This window comes from Gallus gallus, chromosome 1 (genome assembly GCF_016699485.2).
Source record: "Gallus gallus isolate bGalGal1 chromosome 1, bGalGal1.mat.broiler.GRCg7b, whole genome shotgun sequence".
In the NCBI taxonomy this organism is placed as follows: domain Eukaryota; kingdom Metazoa; phylum Chordata; class Aves; order Galliformes; family Phasianidae; genus Gallus; species Gallus gallus.
The window spans coordinates 3,584,659-3,603,134 of NC_052532.1; the positions used below are offsets into that span (position 1 = coordinate 3,584,659).

The 18,476-nt window shown below is 45.4% G+C and overlaps 2 long non-coding RNA genes across 2 annotated transcripts; one reads left to right on the plus strand and one right to left on the minus strand.

Annotated features, from left to right (window-relative positions):
* Window positions 1-7,063: 7,063 nt before the first annotated feature.
* Window positions 7,064-12,364, minus strand: LOC121108991. The gene is made up of 3 exons (XR_005843678.1): window positions 12,240-12,364; window positions 9,209-9,424; window positions 7,064-8,359 (listed from the first exon to the last, which is right to left on the minus strand). It is a non-coding gene; the product is annotated as an uncharacterized LOC121108991 (long non-coding RNA).
* Window positions 12,365-12,473: 109 nt separating this feature from the next.
* Window positions 12,474-13,191, plus strand: LOC121109383. Its single transcript, XR_005845737.1, has 2 exons — window positions 12,474-12,753; window positions 12,942-13,191. It is a non-coding gene; the product is annotated as an uncharacterized LOC121109383 (long non-coding RNA).
* Window positions 13,192-18,476: the final 5,285 nt, after the last annotated feature.

Below are 18,476 nucleotides of genomic sequence, written 5' to 3' on the forward strand. Positions count from 1 at the left end.
ATAGCTGTAAGTTAAGGTTTTATAGTTAGTAGGGAAAATATCTATCTGAAATGTGCAGAATGTGCAAGGTAAAGGACGGATATGTAAATCTTTCATAGGAAATAGAGGTGGAGAGAATATGATGTACCACTGGCAGTGGTTGGGCTCCCAGCATGTGGAGCAGTAGACTGTGGGGTCAATTCTTCAGGACTGAATAAGAAGGGGAAAAGACCTCCCACAAAACACCGTGTTTAATGAGGTGAATTACTTTGAGTTTGTAATATTGCTGAGACATTACTACGTTTGCAGCATTGCTCATTTTTAATGTCTCTATGATGTGACTGAATATTTATAGAACCACAAGATTGGTTGTGGGTCCATATAGAATCATTAAGGTTGGAAAAGAACACTACGGTCATCTAGTCCAATCATCAACTCATCACTACTATGCCCACTAAGCCACATTCCCAAGTGCCATAACTATGTTGAGCATGCTAACAGATGGCTTTTTAGAGAATTTCCCCAAGATAATGGAGGCATCTTTCACATGGGTTCTGCTATGCTGAATTACTTAGAAAGTTTGCTAACCTAGGTTCTCCTAATAGGAGGAGTTAATCCATGTTTGTCTTGTGGATTTTTTTTCACAAAATCTCCTGTGCTGGGACTTTGTACCAGATGTTTATAGAAAGAACATTGCAAAATCAGCAACATAAAGAAATCAGGTTCAATCATTACATCTTTAAACAGCCACCTCAGGGTTCATTCATTTTCTTCTCAGACTTTGGGCAAGTCTTTCACCAATGTCTTGGTTTCCCTCCTCTGTAAAATGAAGATAGTACAATATATCTTTTACCAGCATACTTGGGTAACTAGTGCAAAAAAAAAAAATCTCATATAGTAGAATTGTTTGTGTTGGAAGGGATGCTTAAAGGTCATCTAGTCCAACTCCGACACAATGAACGGGGACAGGACAATGAGCAGCTAGATAAGGTTTCTCAGAGACTGGTCTCTCCACACTGCTGATTTCTAACTGGAGAAATACAGCACAGATCTTCCTGGGAGAGATTTCAGGAAAGATCTTTGAGAAAGGGAGATGAAAGAGCAAACTGTTTCTTAAAGTTGGAGCTCTAGGTCACCACCACTTCTCATCAGACTTTCAACTGTTTCAGCTAAGAAAGCTTAAACAAACTTATAGTCACTTACCAAGGATCTGTATTAGTAAGCAGTCTCTTGACATCAAGCTATAAAGGTTCTCTGTGCAGGTGTAACTTGAAGAGGTACCCCTACCCAAAAGAAAATCCTGACATGAAACCAACTACCACACAAAAGAAGCTCTTGGGCTGCTCACTATTAATGGCATAAGATGATTGACTCATAGGCATAGCTTTGGTGCATGCTCAGTTGGCCCTCACTGTTGAACCAGGTATCTGCTAACAGTTCTTTCTTCTGCCTACATAGACCTCAGGTAGTTCAGCCATGGAAGAGCTCCTCTAATGAACTGATAGTAGCAGACCAGTTGCAACAACTGGGTACCTCTTCAACTGTGGGGAGTTTCTCAGACCATGACTTTAGCTGATGCATTTTTTTCATCTTGTCTGCTAAGGAGGTGAACAGAAGCTGCTTCATCTTGATGAGTATATTGCCAAGGCACTGCTTGAGGATTCCATGAGCATCTTCACGTTGGGGAGAGAAAGTTTTCCAGTCATACTGTCAGCAGTACCAGACCGGCTGGATGTCTGTCAATGGAGATAGGTGGGGAAAGGGTCACTGGGGAGAGAATCTAGAGTGATAACAAAGATGGTGTCTGCTCTTCGGTGGAGCAGAACAGCTCCTTAGCCACCTTCCTGTGAGCAGGTCTGAGCCCAGAATGTGCCCCATTTTTTTTCTGTGATCCAACCTGCATAAAAGTTGGAGGTAATAACAGATGTGAAGGCAGCAAAGCATGCCCAAGATGTAGCATTGCATCCACATGGATGGTCACTTTGGGATCAACACAGGTCTCAGCTTGCTGGCTGTAGAGTCAGCATTGTGGCTGAACTTTGTCCACAAATTTTTGGAGGTTATTCCCACATCCGTTTTCAAGATAACAGTCTGTCCTCAGCCATGCAACTGGGGAGAAGAAAAGTCCTTCCGCACCATGAGAAGTCCTTCTACATCATCATCTTCCCTTCCCTTCCCTTCCCTTCCCTTCCCTTCCCTTCCCTTCCCTTCCCTTCCCTTCCCTTCCCTTCCCTTCCCTTCCCTTCCCTTCCCTTCCCTTCCCTTCCCTTCCCTTCCCTTCCCTTCCCTTCCCTTCCCTTCCCTTCCCTTCCCTTCCCTTCCCTTGTGTTAACAGACAGTAGCTTGGGAATGTGTTTCTTTCCTAGAGAGCAATTGTGTTAAATCTGGGAAAAGGATATCCTCTCACTCATCTCTCCAATCCCCAGTGCTTCTGGTCTGAATACAAATGTGACCCAGGGAACCCCCTCCAGAGTTTATCTTCCTGGGAATCCCTTAATCTTGGGACAGCCAGCTGTTAGAAAAGGATATTTTGTTTAATCACCACGCGAGGGCAGTCTCTTCCACTTTCCATCGTTAGAAATCCCCTTTCAGTCTCCCAAATACAGGATAAAAGGCTCTTCAGCTTGCTTGAAGTCACTTGCTGGTAATACTGGCTGTTCTTTTTTTTTTTTTTTTTTGGTTGTTGTTCAAAAGAAGATGCATGAATATGTCTCACATATATATGTGTGTGTGTGTGTGTGTGTGTATACATATATCCCCAATATATATCTATAAAAGGCAATTAAATGTCAACGTATATCTCCCAAAAGCGATGGCTGTGGCTATGGAAATATTGCTTAAGGAGGGTGTTTACAGTATCCCCAACACCTCAGATTGTGAGCATGAAAGTGCCCAGTTAATGCAAACATAATTAATGTGATGGCTCCTGAGGAGTGTGCAATGCTGTGTTCCTGATCATGTCACCTCCAACAGGAGCAAAACAGTCTTCTGTGTCTTATAGCCACTACCTAAGACATGAGAGAATGGCCCAAAGTAGTGCCAGGGGAGGTTCACGTTGGATATTAGGAAAAACCTCTTCTCCAAAAGAGTGGTAATGCGTTGGAACAGACAGCCCAGGGTGGTGTCACCATCCCTGGAGGTGTTCAAGCAAAGGGCAGATGTGACACTGAGCGACGTGGTTAGTGGGCAACATTGGTGGTAGATCGACAGTTGGACTGGATGGTCTTAGAGGTCTTTTCCAACCTCAACGGTTTTATGTTTCTACCTACAGCAGATAAATAAAAGCTGATTTTGTTAGCCAGAGGCTGCAGCAGATATATCAGATGTTGTTTGATGCAGTCACCACTGGATGGGGAGAGAACTTCTTGCTGAAGGGCTTGAATCATATATGTGGGTTAAATATTTGCTCTGGTTAGCATTCTTCTGTGTTTTTCCCTGATATGTACACTCACACTCCTGTAGAGGTAAAAAAATTCATTTATGGAGCATACAAAGAGCTGGAATGGTTCCTTTCAGTGGTCATAGCAGTGCTATACCCTGATGTGTCTGAGCTGGCAGCCCTGACCAAAGATGCATGCCTTACTGACAGCATCTCGAGGGAGAGGAGGAATAGCAATGAACATCATTAAGTAAACTTATTTCTCTGAATGTTCGTTGAAGATTGATCCCAAATTTCTCCCTGGGGTGCCTTTAAAGAATGTGATGAAAAAGAATGCTCCGTGTGTGTGATTGGCCTCTGGAAGAAATCTTCCTTCACTTCTTGAGAGAGGCTTTTTTCCCATGAACCAAGCCTCCATTTACCAAAACATGCAGCATCCTCCCATGCTTGCTGTAACCCATACACAGCATATTTTCTAAAAAGACCAGAGCCCAACTTGCTGTGCTATATCATAGTCCCAGTTGTATCACTTGGCACTGTGTAGGAGGTGAATTTGTGCAGAAAATCAAGCCTTAAGCTTGATTCCCCAGTGTCTCAAACCTACAGACTGTCCCTGCAAGTTAATCAAGAAGATTATCAATTTGCACCCACTTTGCTAGAACAGGAGCAATTGGCTGAGTATCAGAGCAGAAGTGAATGTGGCACCAGACTTAAAATGTTAAGCAAATTAAGAGCTGGAATAAAAATCATTGTATCTGACAAAGCAATTTGTAGATCAGAGGACAATGTGTTTTTTCCTTCATTGGCACAAAGGAGGAGGAAATAGGGGTGCATCCAGTTGCTGCAAACCCAGGGATAACTGCCGTGTGGTTTACTGTGGTGCTGATCCATCCAAATAAGAAACGAATCATCAGGCAACTGCCATAGGCAGATAAACACACAAAAGGAGAACTGGCAGCTTATTGTAGTGATATTCATCACCTCCTAGCACCATGCTGAGGGAAAATGATGCATGGCATAAAAGAAGTTAATTGCCAGGCCACCCCAGGAACAGATCATGCAGACTGAAGGAATTGCAGTCAAAGTCTCTCCTATCTGCTGTCTCAAGGCTCAACTAGGTTAAAAGCTGAGAAGCCAAAATGTGAAGCGATGTCCAGTTTTCTCCATCTGTTTCCCTTCCTTCATGCTTTGTCATGGGTGCCCCATCCCTGGAGGTGCTCAAGGCCAAGTTGCATGGGGCCCTGGGCAGCCTGGTCTGTTGGGTGGCAACCCAGCCCATGGCAGAGAGGTTGGAACTAGATGATCTTTAAAGTCTCTTCCAACCTAAGCCATTCTATGATTCTATGTCCTAGGCAGGAGTGAAGGCTGAATGATGGAGAACTGGATATTGGTACTTCATTTGATCCTCAAATGATGACACTTTGGGATTTACCTACCCATCATCTAAGTGGAAGGATATTTATCAGGCAGAGACGGAAATATGGAGCCTATTTTCAGTGTTATGACAGTAAACTTATCTCTGTAAGTACCTCCTTCAAGGCTGGAAAATGCCCTGTTATATAGAATCACAGAATGGCTGAGGTTGGAAGGGACCTCAAAGGTCATCTAGTTCCAATCTCCCTCTTGTGGGCTGGTTGCCACCCACCGGATGAGACTGCCCAGGGCCCTGGCCTTGGAAGCCTCCAGAGATGGGGCAATGACAGCTTCTCTGCACAGCCTATGCCAGTGCCTCACCAGCATCTGAGTAAAGAATTTCTTCTGAGTATCTATCCTATATTTCCCCTCTTTTAGTTTAAAGCCACTCCTCTTTATCCTATCACTGTCAGACAATGTAAAAAGTCAAGTCATCCTCCTGCTTGTAAGCTCCTTTCAAGTACTGGAAGGCTGCAGTGAGGTCTCCCATGAGCCAGGATGAGCTCTCCTGCAAGCAAGCAGCAATTGTGTGTTAGCTTTTGTGCAGGAGCACAGCTATTGATCTTTAAGAAAATCAGTCTGATAATATGACTGTAATGAGTTTTCCTTTAGGAGAAAAAAGCTCTGTGAAATATAAAAAAAAACTGAATAAGTGCTGTGGCAGAAGGAATACCTTGAGGGTTTCTGGACACATCCAGTATTTCAAAAAATCTTTGTTGTTTCTCTTTTATGAAGCCTGCTTGAGGCCTTGCTGAGCTCACAGAAACTACGTCACATTGATTAGGTTGCATGAGTTGGGATAGGTCTGCCCCCTCAGGGAGGAGGTAAAGTTAGATTCATAGCGAAGAACTGCAAAGTCATTGGTATTGCCAGCATGAAGGACACGGAGGGGAATTCATCAGCCCTCCCAGCAGTGCAGCTTCTAGATGTCTTCTTTAATATTCTTCCCATTCTTATGTTCTTCGTTCATGTTTGAGACACTACAGAGGAGTGCTTTCAGCCTACAGTGTCACAGTGGGAATTTCTTTCTGTGCTCTGAGAAGTGTCCCTTGACAAAGAGGACACAGGAGTCTTCTGTAAGCAGCCCTCTGCACTGCTCTTTTGATGCAGGGACAACAGAACCTCAAGCCTTTCAAAAGAGCAGCATGAAGGCCATGGAAGGTGTCTCAGAGCCTCTGCAATATCAGATGATCTGAGGGAATGTCGTTGAGTTAGACAAGACACCAGAAAGTTCAAACTAAGCTACCCTACGGATTACACCTTTCTCTTAAAATGTAAGCTGTTGATGCCTCACCAGTGATTTTCTCCTGCATTCAGTGCCTGTAAGATATCTATAAGGGGGGCGCAAGGACAGCAGGATATAGAGCAAATGCTGAGAAGAGATGTGCTGGAAAGCAGAGAGGCTGATCAGAGTGCACTGGTAACCAGCTGCTTTCTTTTTCCACCTCCGAACAATAATCTCCAACAAATTCAGTCCAGTTTTCTCCATCTATTTCCCTTTTCTTCATGCTGTGTCTGACGTTGAAAGCTTTGGGGTTGCTATGTATGCTGCATATATATGCAATACCTTGAAGGTGGTCTCACAAGAGCATTAGGTCCCTTGCATGAGAGGATGACATTGGCTGGTGCCACTCCATGCAGAGGTGGAAATGTCACATCAGAGTGAAGGACATCCCCTTGGAGTGCTTTTTTATTCTGCGATGAGAGGCACAGCTAAGGCACATCCAATGAATCACAGAGTCATGGCATCATAAAGGTTGGAAAAGACCTCTAGTACCATCTAGTCCAACCGCTGATCTACCACCAATATTGCCCACTGACCATATCTCTCAGTGCCACATCTGCCCTTTTCTTGAACACCTCCACAGATGGTGACCACCACCTCGCTGGGCAGCCTGTTCCAGTATGAGATACACTTACCTTCTCGCTCTTCCAGCGAGTATTTCCCAGCAGCCAAGATCAACTCCATTCATGTTTCTGCCTAGCACAATTAATCATGGTAACTTGCTCAACAGGGCAAAGCGCTGCTTCACTCCAAAGTGAAGAATAACTAAGTAAACATGCATGTTGTTAAGCACTGGAGCAAGAAGGAACCTTTAAAATGTCCATAATGTCTTTTTTATAGGCCATGTGTCAAAAGCTGAGTGATAGAGAAAAATAAGAGTTTGCAAGGAATCAGGGCAGAGAGATTAGCATCAGGGGCATGCTCTGTCTTTCCTCATCTTCTCCATACCTCTAATGTGTGGAGAAGTTCCGTCGGGGCTGGCTTAACCCCCAACCAAATTCCATCATGATACCTGTACTATGGAAGGTAGTGAAATACATGCAAGGAGACAGTCTCACCAGGAAGGCATGGGATGTGGGATATTCTCAATTCTGCTCTCTTATCCCTGCACGTTCTGAAGGACAGGCCATGTGGATGCCCCACTCTTGTAGGTGTTGAAGGCCGGGTTGGATGGGGCCCTGGACAGCCTGATCTGGTGGGGGGAAACCAGCCCATGAGAGGGGGAATGGAAATAAATGACCTTGGAGGTCCCTTCCAACTCAAGCCATTCTATGATTCTGCAGACAGTCATACATTTTCATGCTTATATTTCAAGCAAGACAAAGTTTCCTTTGTCTCTGGACTCCCACTGCAAAAGGAGGCAGGATGCTCTTCTGTCTTCTCTTATAGCCAATTTCTTTCTCTCCCCAATACTGGCACCCCAGTAAAGGGTGTGCTGGAAGGAGAAGGCCCCATGGAGCTGTACTGCTCTAGGAAGTACCTAAAGCACCTCTGTGTCATTTTTATACACCCAAAGATTCCTTGAAGCTACTCAGACCTCATGAGAGATGTTCTTTTAGGAGAAGCTGGCTCATTCTCCATGCCAGCAGAGGTGGCAAATGAAGAAAGAAAAAAAGCAGTAACTCTGGGAACTCATAAATCACTGAAGTCTTGAAAAAGGAAAAAAAAAAAAAAAAAAAATACACAACCCAACATGGCCTTTTTGGTTTGTAGATAAGCACAAAGTTTGGCAGGAAAGAGATTAGGGCTTTTTCCAGTCCACCTCTTAGTCGATAATCCCCACAGCAACTGAGCTCTGGGCTGCAAAGAGCAGCATGCGTTCCCCTTGCAGATAATGGGAAAGCCCAATGGGGCAAGGGGATGGGGCAGGGGATGGTTCCTGTGTAACTCTGGTTACCTGCTGGCTGTTGCTTCTCAAGGACAGAAAGTGTTTGCAGAGAGCACTGTGGTCATCACTAAGGGAAAGTCCTGACCGACCCCTTCAGCACCTTGCAAGCAGGGCTGTCCTCTAGAAAAACATTTTTACTGTCTTTACTAATTCAAAGCATTTGGGACCCCTGTGATGCTTCTTGGGAAACTCCAGCCTCACTCTATCAGCTCTTGCCAGCAGCCCAGAGTCGTTATGATTAATGACAGAAGAAAACTGCCAATTGTACACTCAAAGAATTAAGCTGTCACTAACATTTAGAAATCAACATTAGACTATAGTGGGGATGGGGGAGGAAGCGGATGGTTGTGCTATATCGGCATCTGCAGCCTCTGAGCCTCTCCACAGTTCCTTGCTGAGTTGGCCTAAATCCATCCTGGAAAGAAATGAAAAAGAAGTAATGTAATGTTAACGATCATTTTTATACCAAAATAAATGTAGAGAGAAAATAAGTAAATATTTTTTACAAAGATGTGCCTAGTGTTAACCTAGGGGTTAACTAGGTATCCTGCCAGGCACCCAAATTCTGCCCTGTAAGTCCTGTGTCACATCTGACTGCCCATGCAGACATCACAGGGACATTGGGACATCCACAATGCCATTACACACAGTCAACACTCTGTAGCACTTCTTGGGGCACAGAAGCTGGAGAACCCCATGGTAGCAAAAGGTAAGGACTGGAGAAGATGGACAAACGTAAGTGATGCATTTAAGTTTCTGGAGAAGATGCTTTTCCCACCTCTGCAATTCTGCATGCTTCCCAACTGTGCTATGAACATGGCGTGCTGAACCTTCCCAGAAGCCATCCCATCCATCCCCAAATGCCTTGGGCACAATGAGCCTCCATCCTGGTGACACCAGGCCTTCCTCCCACCGTTCCTGACATCCCCATCTCACAAAGGGGTAAGGGGAAACAGAGACAAGGAATTGGGAACAGATCCTCCCCTTGCACAGTAGGGGGTATTTCCCTATCTGAAGCTGATTAGATTTGGACAGAGTGCTTCTTTTCAGAGCATTTCGGTGCTTTCTTTTCCTTCCAGGCACAGTGGGAGGGGGGTCGGTGGAGGCAGCAGTGGTACCTGATGCCATAAGGAGGAAGCAGCGGCTGCGGTGACAACAGCAGGCTGTGGGACATCAGGTCACACTCTGTCCCCAGAGCGATCCCAGCCCTCTGCAACGCACAGATGGCTCCTTTCCGTCATCTGACCTCATTGTTTAATCTGACCTGATCCGGTGCTGTAATCTAACGGCCGTTTTAATCACCACTACGAAGCTGGGATTGTTTCTCCAGGCTCCACCCCGAATTCCTTCCCCGTGAGGGTACAGGCACAGCCCAGATGCCGTCCATTCAAGGGAATGTCCTCAGCTAACTCCTGCATGAAGCCGGCGTGGGAGCTGCTCACAAAAAGGAGCTGATGCTGCTCACTGCCATCACCGCTGTCTGCAATGAAAGGAAATTTCCATCTCATGGAACCAGCCCAAGTCTCTCACGTGGCCGCTACAGGTGTTCCTAGTGATGTAACACAGCCCAGGCTCACGTCACGGGAGTTTGTAAGACCTTTGGGTATTTTTAGTTGATGGTTCCATAGCATCTGGGGGCTACAGACCAAAGGAGGGCCATAAAAATGATCCATGGAGTGGAACACCTCCTCTATAAGGACAGGCTGAGAGAGCTGGGGCTGCTCAGCATGGATAAGGGAATGCAGAGGTCTATAGTTCCTTATCTCCAGATTAGGATCTCCTTGCCTCACTTCTCCCTCCGCAGAAGTCTCAGCCCTGCCCCTCCGGATCTGTACCCATGGTTAATGCAGCAAAAAAAAAAAAAAAAGATGGGCAGGCACACAGGACAGATGTAAGCACTGAAGAGTTCCAAAGAGCTGCATGTGTTTCTGGTCTCAGCCTACACGTTAGCATTCAGTCTGGCACTGCCTGTACCCAACAAATACAGCCATATGCACACACACAGCTCCATATAGCTCCATATAGCTGCAGGTCAGAGGAGTGCACAGAAAGGATTTATTCCACATCCCTCCTCCCCCCCACCCAGCCCCTCTCATAACCTCAGAGGGTGGGAAGGGACCTGAAAAGGTCACGTACTCCATTATGTCCCCCCAAGGCAGGATCAGCTCTGCCATGGCCCTGCTGACAGATGTTTGTGTAACCTGCCCTCAAGGACCTCCTGTAAAGGGAGGTCCACGTCCTCCCCCCAGATATCTTCTCCTTGTCTCTCTGGGGTAGCTCAGAGGATTTTCCCACGCTGTCCGAATTACACTGCATTATCCCAAGCTACAGAGAGCTGCTCTCAGGGAGGGCAATCGCTGCAGCTCTCTTCCAAGACTGAAGAAGTAGAAAAATTTTTCTAATACTATTGCAGTGACAGAAGATCTATTCTAGGTTGCCTTTGCTTCACGTCAACAGACAGCCCCAAATTGACAAGCCTGTCAGCATCTAGGAAAGTGTATGACTCCTCTAGGATTTGTCTGGCAGCAGAAGATGCTCAGGTGGACCCAGCTTTTGCTCTCCCAATGTGCATAACCCTGATCTTGCAGTACTACAAGAAAAAATGAAGATAAAACGCTTCCCTGCCTCCAGTTTTTCCCTGCCCCATGCTGAGAGCTGAAGTGCTCCTTGTTTTGCACAGTTTCATAGAATCACGGGATCGTAGAATCATTGGAGTTGGAAGGGATCCTTAAAAATCATCTAGTCCAACTCCCCTGAAAAGAGCAGGGACATCTACAGCTAGATCAGGCTGCTCAGAGCCCCATCCAGCCTCGCCTTGGATGTCTCCAGGACATTTGCTCTGGTGAGGTCTCCCCATATAGAATAATAGAATGTCTTGGGTTAGAGGGGACCTTAAAGATCATCGAGCTCCAAATCCCTGCCATAAACAAAGTTGCCAGCCACTCTATCTGGCTGCCCAGGACTCTATCCAAGCTGACCTTTAATGCCTCCAGAGATGGGGCATCCACAACTTCTCTGAGCAGCCTGTCAAACCAATCTTGTGTTTCACTGAATTTCACCGCCACCCCTCTTCAAGCCTTGCTGAAAGGGTAGTAGTAGCTCTGCTTCATGCTCCCATGAGGAATAGCCCTCAGGTGATAGTGATCATTACAAGAGGATAACAGACAGTGTGAAATCCAACTTCTTAAACACATCAGAGTTTTCCAACCTTTCTTCTTCCCTATGAATGATTCACTCATGCTCTCCTGTAGGATTAAGGAGGTTGGCAACCACCAAGCAAATATTTATGCCCAGACTGATGGTCATTGGAAAATCCTTTGGTTGAGTTTTGTTATCATGTTGCTGGAAGATGCACCATCTGCAATGTTCCTCAGAACATGAAGATCATCTTCTCTACTCCTAATTTAAGTTTCACCACTGCTTATTTTAAAGAGACTGCAAAGACCATGCCCAGGACATCTATATATCCAGATGTCACATTTTTATGCTTTTCTCTGTAATCAGAAGGGCTTCAGCTGCAAGATAATTCCAGAAATACCACAACACACAATTATTGCAGCAGCTAAATCTTTATGAAAAAAAGCCCACATACCCATGATCAATTTGAAAGATGTAGCAATACCAGTTCTTCTCTCTTGCATAGTATTACATTGGATTTCTTGATGAAACAATTTTTCACTGCAGTGTTCTACCCATGAAACCTCTCCCAGATGCCTGATCACAAATTTGGCAGTGAAGCTAACTTTTACAGATGCTTTCAGGTGACTTTCTTTAAAGAATGGAAATCCTTTGCTTTTTCCTCTGTCACGTTCACTTTGTTTGATTTAGAAGGGCTGAAAAGCAAAACCAAGATCTCTTAGTGCCCCTATTTTAACCATATTATTTAAATGTCTTGCCACATTGGTCTCAGAACTGCTTGAGAAGTATACATCTGACCCCTTGGAAGGAGATGGCATCCAGATATTACATATATAAGGATAATTTCTTGGTGCAAAGTACCAAGGGATTTAAATATAATGTGCTCCTTCAGTTCTGAGGCCTTGCACTTTTTAATTAAGGACTCATTGAAGTTTTGGTATTGTTTCTTTAATGTAAACACTATTTGACAAAGCCCGATCCTCTGCCAGGGCTGGCTGCACCAGTTGTACCCTGGGCATTCAGATACCTCAAGTGTATGAGAACAGATTCTTTTAAACATGGATGTGCTTTACCTGGAGTTTTGTAACCTATCTTGGTCTCTCAGCCCTGTATCTCTGTTGAATAAAAAGCAATCCATCTTGGTCAGAAAAACATACCTGCAATGCCTCTTGGAGTTTGGTTGGAGCGTGGACTAGTAGGTCTGTGGGACATGAGCATAGTGCAGGTTGCTATTCGACATTACACCATAAGAAGAGTAAGAGAGGGACATTAGACCTCAAAAGGATGTCTGAAATGGCTGTACCAGGACAGATGATTTCCCTAGGTCACCAAGGAGAATGAGAGCCATCTTGTAGCAGAGACACCAGTGTGTCACAAAGGTGGTGGACCGGGGAAGGTTGGCCATGGTGACTTTGTCTCCATGAAGGCCAGGCAGAGTACACACCCAATTTTCAGTGCTTTAGAAACCCTCAGGGGATAAAGAACAGCTACATACACATACAACTCCATATAGTTTCATATAACAGAAGGTGAGAGGAATGCACAGAAAGGATTTATTCCACTCCCCTTCGGCCTAACAGCCTCAAAGGGTGGGAAGAGACCTGAAAAGGTCACGTACTCCATTACATCTTCCCAAGGCAAGAGGCAAAGTCACTGTAAAACAAGAAAATGGTAAGTGAGAGACAAGGAAGACAGTCGCCCACCATGGCTCTCCTTCATGTTTAGGTGCTGGAAGAGAGAGGAGACACAACATGGGTGTAACAGGTTAACCAAAACCTTGCTCTCCAAAGCCACGTGAACGTGAGATGGATAACCCATCAAGAAGAAGACTTTCACTGTTTTCTCCCATCTGGTTTTAGGTCAGCTTGCCATCACCACGCCATCCAGGCATCTTCCCTATGTGTGCGCCTGTCCATGTTAAATGGATGGCAGCCACTGGACTCCTGCTTCTCTCTCTGGATAACACACAACCGCCACAGTGGCCTCAAATCTTCTCCTTAACCCACAGCAAAAGTTTTTCTCTGCTCAGGCTCATCTCTCTTGTTGAACTGTATCTGCTCTCGCACTGTCGTGTTTATGTTCTTCAAAGAACTGAAAGCCGTTATCCTATCTCTGCCTTAGTCATAGTTTGGCCACGATATATATATTTCTTTCTCCTTTTATTTTCTAATCTGCCCTCTCAAGTCTCTGCCTTCAGGAGACTGGTCTCACAGGGAGCTTGGGTTTCTTTGTTTATCTTGGACCAGGAATAACTTTTTGAAACCCTAATAATGTAGATTTTGCAGAGCTAGCTGCAAAGCAAGGAAATTTCGCACTCAACAGCCTCATAGGTGGCAAAGTGCCATGGGACAGCTGTCGAACTGGAAAAGGATTAGCAGAGCTAAGTGGATGCCCTTGAGGAGTAAAGCCCCAGTCCCTCGGCACCCTCTTCTCCAGAGGAGTGACTGATGTGAGCTCGGCTATCTCTTCTGATCCAAATTAGCCAGCAGTGTCATAGCTCCTGTGAAGGCAGCTCTCAGAGCACATGACAGGGCTGTGTAACAGGGCAGGGCACTGTCTGTTCTCCACCTTGCCCCTGAGAAACAAGCCTTTCCGTGGAGCTACATGAGATTCAGATTTAGATGAATAGCACACCGGTGTGCTGTAGTCTCTTCCTTTATCAGCCATCTTCATTAATATGCAAAGGAGATGGAAATCACGGCTCATCCCAGGCTGCTGGAGCTGACTGGTGGGGTGTCTGAGGGAAAGGAATGCAATGACAGCAAGAGAAGAGGATGGAACCAGTTCTGCAAGTCCATCTCTCTTCACGTGATGTATAGAAGGTAGGACTGGTGACTGGGGGGAGTACCACAGGTAAAAGGCTCTTCTGCCCACTTTGGGTTAGGAATAATAGAATCATAAAATCGTTTGAGTTCAAAAGGATCTTTAAAAAAGTCACCTCGTCCAACTCCCTGCAATGGACAAGGACACCTACAGCTAGGTCAGGACACTCAGAGCCCCATCCAGCCTGACCTTGAATGTCTCCAGGGATGGAGCACCCAGCACCTCTCTGGTTGGCTTTCTGGGCTGCAAGGGCACATTGCTGGCTCATGTCAACCATGCCATCTACCAGTACCCCCAAGTCCATTTCAGCAGCACTGTGCTCCATCCTTACATCCCCCAGCTTGTACTGATAGTGCAGGTTGCCACAACCAGGATGCAAGGCCTTGCACTTAGCTTTGTTGAATGTCATGAGGTTCACCTGAGGTCACTGTTCAAGCCTGTCTAGGTATCTCTGGATGGTATCCCACCCCCAGGCATGTCAACCACACCACTAAGCTTGGTGTCATCCACAAACTTGCTGGGGGTGCACTCGATCTCACTGTCAATTATACTGATGAAGATATTAAAGAGCATCAGTTCTAGTACTGACCCCTGGAACAGATGTTCTTAAATATCTTAATCAGTAAGGCAGGAACAGACCCAGAGGAGTTAATGAAGCTAAACTGCCACCAGAAAGGACTGAGCCACTACAGTCCTCAGGGCTCTGACAGTAGTTTTGGGATGCCTGTGAGGCTATCAGTATTCTCTGTCCATTTAAACTGAACCTTCTTGGCATTCATCACATCCTTTATCAAGACTGGGAAGCTGAAAGCAAGGTGAATGGTACCCAGTGGTTCCTCCTTATTGTATAGCAAGGACTTTTTGTGGCATCAGGAAAAGGAAGAGGTTATGCAGCATCAGTGTGGTTGTGCCATTCCATTAGGCCACCAAGAGAAAGTATATGCCTTTAGTTTAGGCTTAATCTCAGTCAAAAGAGAGAGGAAAAAAGCAGCATTCCTCTAGAGATCGTTTCCCTCTTACCTCGTATAAAAAAAATAATAATCAGATGTGAGGTCACTGTGATGCTGAGAGAAGAGCTAGGATAGGGCAATGGGACATCAGGAATCCTGTTCTTGGCTCATTGCAGACCCACACTGGAGACTTGGCCACCTCTACCTCTCCTCTTCTCCACTTTGCCCACTGCCTTTTGTGTCATGACATTGGAAGTTCACATCAGCAGCTCACAGGAGGGTTTCCCTCTGGGTGTGTGTGGGTGCCCACATGTGTGCAGTACACTGAGGCCTCTTAGGACGGTGGCACTATAAATTATACTGTATCAAATTCTTGGAGTGGTGGTACTGAAAGGGTTTCCTCCCTGAGAGACTGCAAAATATCTACCTGTGAAATTAAATTAAACATTGCTTCTCTTGGGGTTTAAACAATACACTCCTTCTGGCTTAGGATAAGAGTTTCTTTTTATTATATTACTTTATAGGTTAATAAAGCACAGGAAATTAATTACTTTTTCTTTTCTTCAGTAAGGCTTTTTTTTTTTTTTTTTTTTTTTTCCTTGCAGATTTGAGATTTTCAATTTACAAAGAGAACTTAGTGGGGACTTCAGGAAATTCCATGTATGTAAGGAATGCAACCCTAAGATCTGGTTCCTGGTACCTGGTCTGTTCCACTCCTCAGATCTGCTCTGCCTCCCCCAGCTGATAAGAGAGCTGCTGGTTCTGCCTGCCACGTCCATTCCATTATTCTTCAAACTGCCTTTTGTCTCTGTTGAGTCCTGCTCAGACACAAATCAAAGCTGTCACGTCCTGCAGAGCCCCGGCTTGGCCTGGAGGGCAAACAGTTCCACTCTGCCCTGACACAGCCATTTGTTACCCACAGGGGAGGTGTGCGGTAGGAATCCAGGTGCTGCTTTCAGCTTATCCCACAGAAAGCTTGAAATAAGGGGTTCTGCAGCATTGTGTTGGCCAGAGCTCATCTGATGGTCCTGAGAGTGCAGATGGGAGGGGAAGTGATTCTATGGTTCTGTGATGATTAAAAGCTAATGGTATCAGAGAACGGAATCTTCATGAAGAGACCCCAGAAGAGTGCACACACACAAGTACAATAATTTGAGCATGTGGGAAAAGGTAGAAGACAAATTTTCAGAGCTTTAATCCAGGCCTTAGTTCTCCCCTGAGACATCCTTTCCTCTCCAGCCCTTTGCAGGATTTTGAGGTGTGAGAAGCCAAAAGTACAAAATCCCTTCAGGGAAAATCCTTCCCCTGCTTTGTCTCACTTTGCCAGAACCTTCTCCCTTCCTTCCTCTTGACGTTATCACCCAAAGCTTGAAATCCTCCTGGGAGCAGTTTTCCCAGCAAGCTTGGTGCCCAACCCCATTGAGATCTCCATGAGCAAAGTGATGGGGGAATGTGAGAGCCAGAAGGCAGCCCTGCTGAAAGTTGGCCAGGGCTGGATTTGGCCATCAATGGGTAGGCAGGTACCACCACATCCCAGAGGTCACTAAGCCACTGCCAGTACTTTCCGTGCAGAACAGTTTTGGGGAGGATCCTTCTAAAGTGCAGAGGGCAGCAGTTTTATCTGTTACAGCTGGCTATCTTTAGACGATTTTAATAAATCAAGGAGATTAAAAACATTCCTCCCTTCAGTCTCCACAGAGGTGTTTAACCCCATCAAGGGGTGTGAGGAGGAGGAGGGCTTTTGAAAACCAATTGCATTAGAGACCTGGAGGAGTCTGCAGTCACTTTATCTCCTCTTGAGCAAGTCCTGTGTTAAAGTGAAGGTCTCATCTTCCAAACCGCTCCGTAGAAGGGCAATCATATTTGTACCAGCCTTAAAGAAAATAAAGGTTTCAGAAGCACTGGATACTATTCCCATTGCACAATATAAGAGACTTTCCATATATTTATTGGGTAATGAGAATCATTCCCATAACTTTTCCCCAAGAGCACATGGCACACGCATGTCTTACTTGATTTTGGCAGGTTTGGAAAGGAACAAGACCACAAACTTCTAATGAGCAAAGAGGAGACAATATCTGTCCAAAGATGTGGTGGACACCCCATCCTTAGGGACATCCAAATTTGGGCTGAACCAATCTCCGAGCATCTGACCTAGCTGTAGGTGCCCCTGTCCATTGCAGGGGAGTTGGACTACAAGACCTTCAAGGGTCCCTTCCAGGTCAAACCATTCTATGATTCGATAATTCTATGATCTGTCCCAGAGGTGCCCTTGTCAACCTAGCCAAGGGAATCCCTGCTAGATGGACATCCAGCTCCTGCCCTTCTGCATGTCAGGTACAGCAGCTCCACATGTTCCATAGTATTCTGCACAGTAGGTCTGAATCTTTCAAAATGGTCTGCAAACAAAAGTCATAGAAATATAGAGTCATAGAATGGATTGGGTTGGAAGGGATCTCAAAGGTCAACTAGTTCCAATCTCCCTACCATGGGCAGGGTTGCCAACCACTAAATCAGGCACTAAAATCTTCTCAGATTACTCCACTTTAATTACTGTTGCAGGAATACCTGTAGGCCTCATAGCTCCAAGCCTTTGCACCTAGTAGAGCATGACAGAGGCCTTGAGGTTGACACTGCATGATGCTCCGCAGGTAATGCTGTAATTCAAGAGATTCTCTGCCATCTGTGCATTTGCAATGCTAGTTTACACCAAGGTACTCCACAAACCATGGCTCTGAGCTTGCCCACCCACTCATAAACCCTATGGAATCAATCCAAGAGCTTGCTCCCCAAGGAAATGTGCTTCCATTACCAGCAAAGCTTTTTTCACTGACAGATGGAGCTTTGCCTTTGCAGAGAACTGGGAGGTGCAGAGACAGATGCAAACACCTCTCACCTTCCCACCTGAGTATTCATGGAGAAAATATTCTCCTTGTAACATTTTGTTTACTTGCGCAGAAAACCAAACCTTCACAATCTCTTTTCAGCTTCAACGTGCAGCTTCCTTTTCTAAAGCAGTCAAGTGCTTCCGCACGCAATGACACTAATAACATGTATGTTTCTAACACTCACCTGTTTTTTTCACGAGGGGAACAACTTTCAGAAGCAGTCACCCATTTGAAGTGCTCCAGCTAGACTGCTCTCAAAAGCCTCATGCACAGAAGAAAAAAAAGGCACAGGAACATCAGCGGAGTCCATGACAACATCACAAAACCAGGATTGTAATTCCTGGAGTAATCACTGATAGAGGAACACAGTGTCAGGGACTCCAGGGTAAATATCATAGAATCATAGAATGGCGTGGGTTGAAAAGGACCTCAAAGATCATCTAGTTTCAACCCCCCTGTCATGGGCAGGTTCACTGACCACGAGACCAGGCTGCCCAGAGACACATCCAGACTGGCCTTGAATTCTCATTTCTTCACAAATAAAAACCAAGAACCACATACAAAAATAGTCGTGGATGAAGATGAGCAGCAAACACTAACATATTGCATCAGAATTTGCTGGAAACAACATCAGTGGGATTTCTAACTCACTTTCCCCATTCTGAGCTTTCATAGAGCATTGCCTAAAATGTTTGATGCTGTCTGGGCACATGGATCTTATTCTGCTCCCACT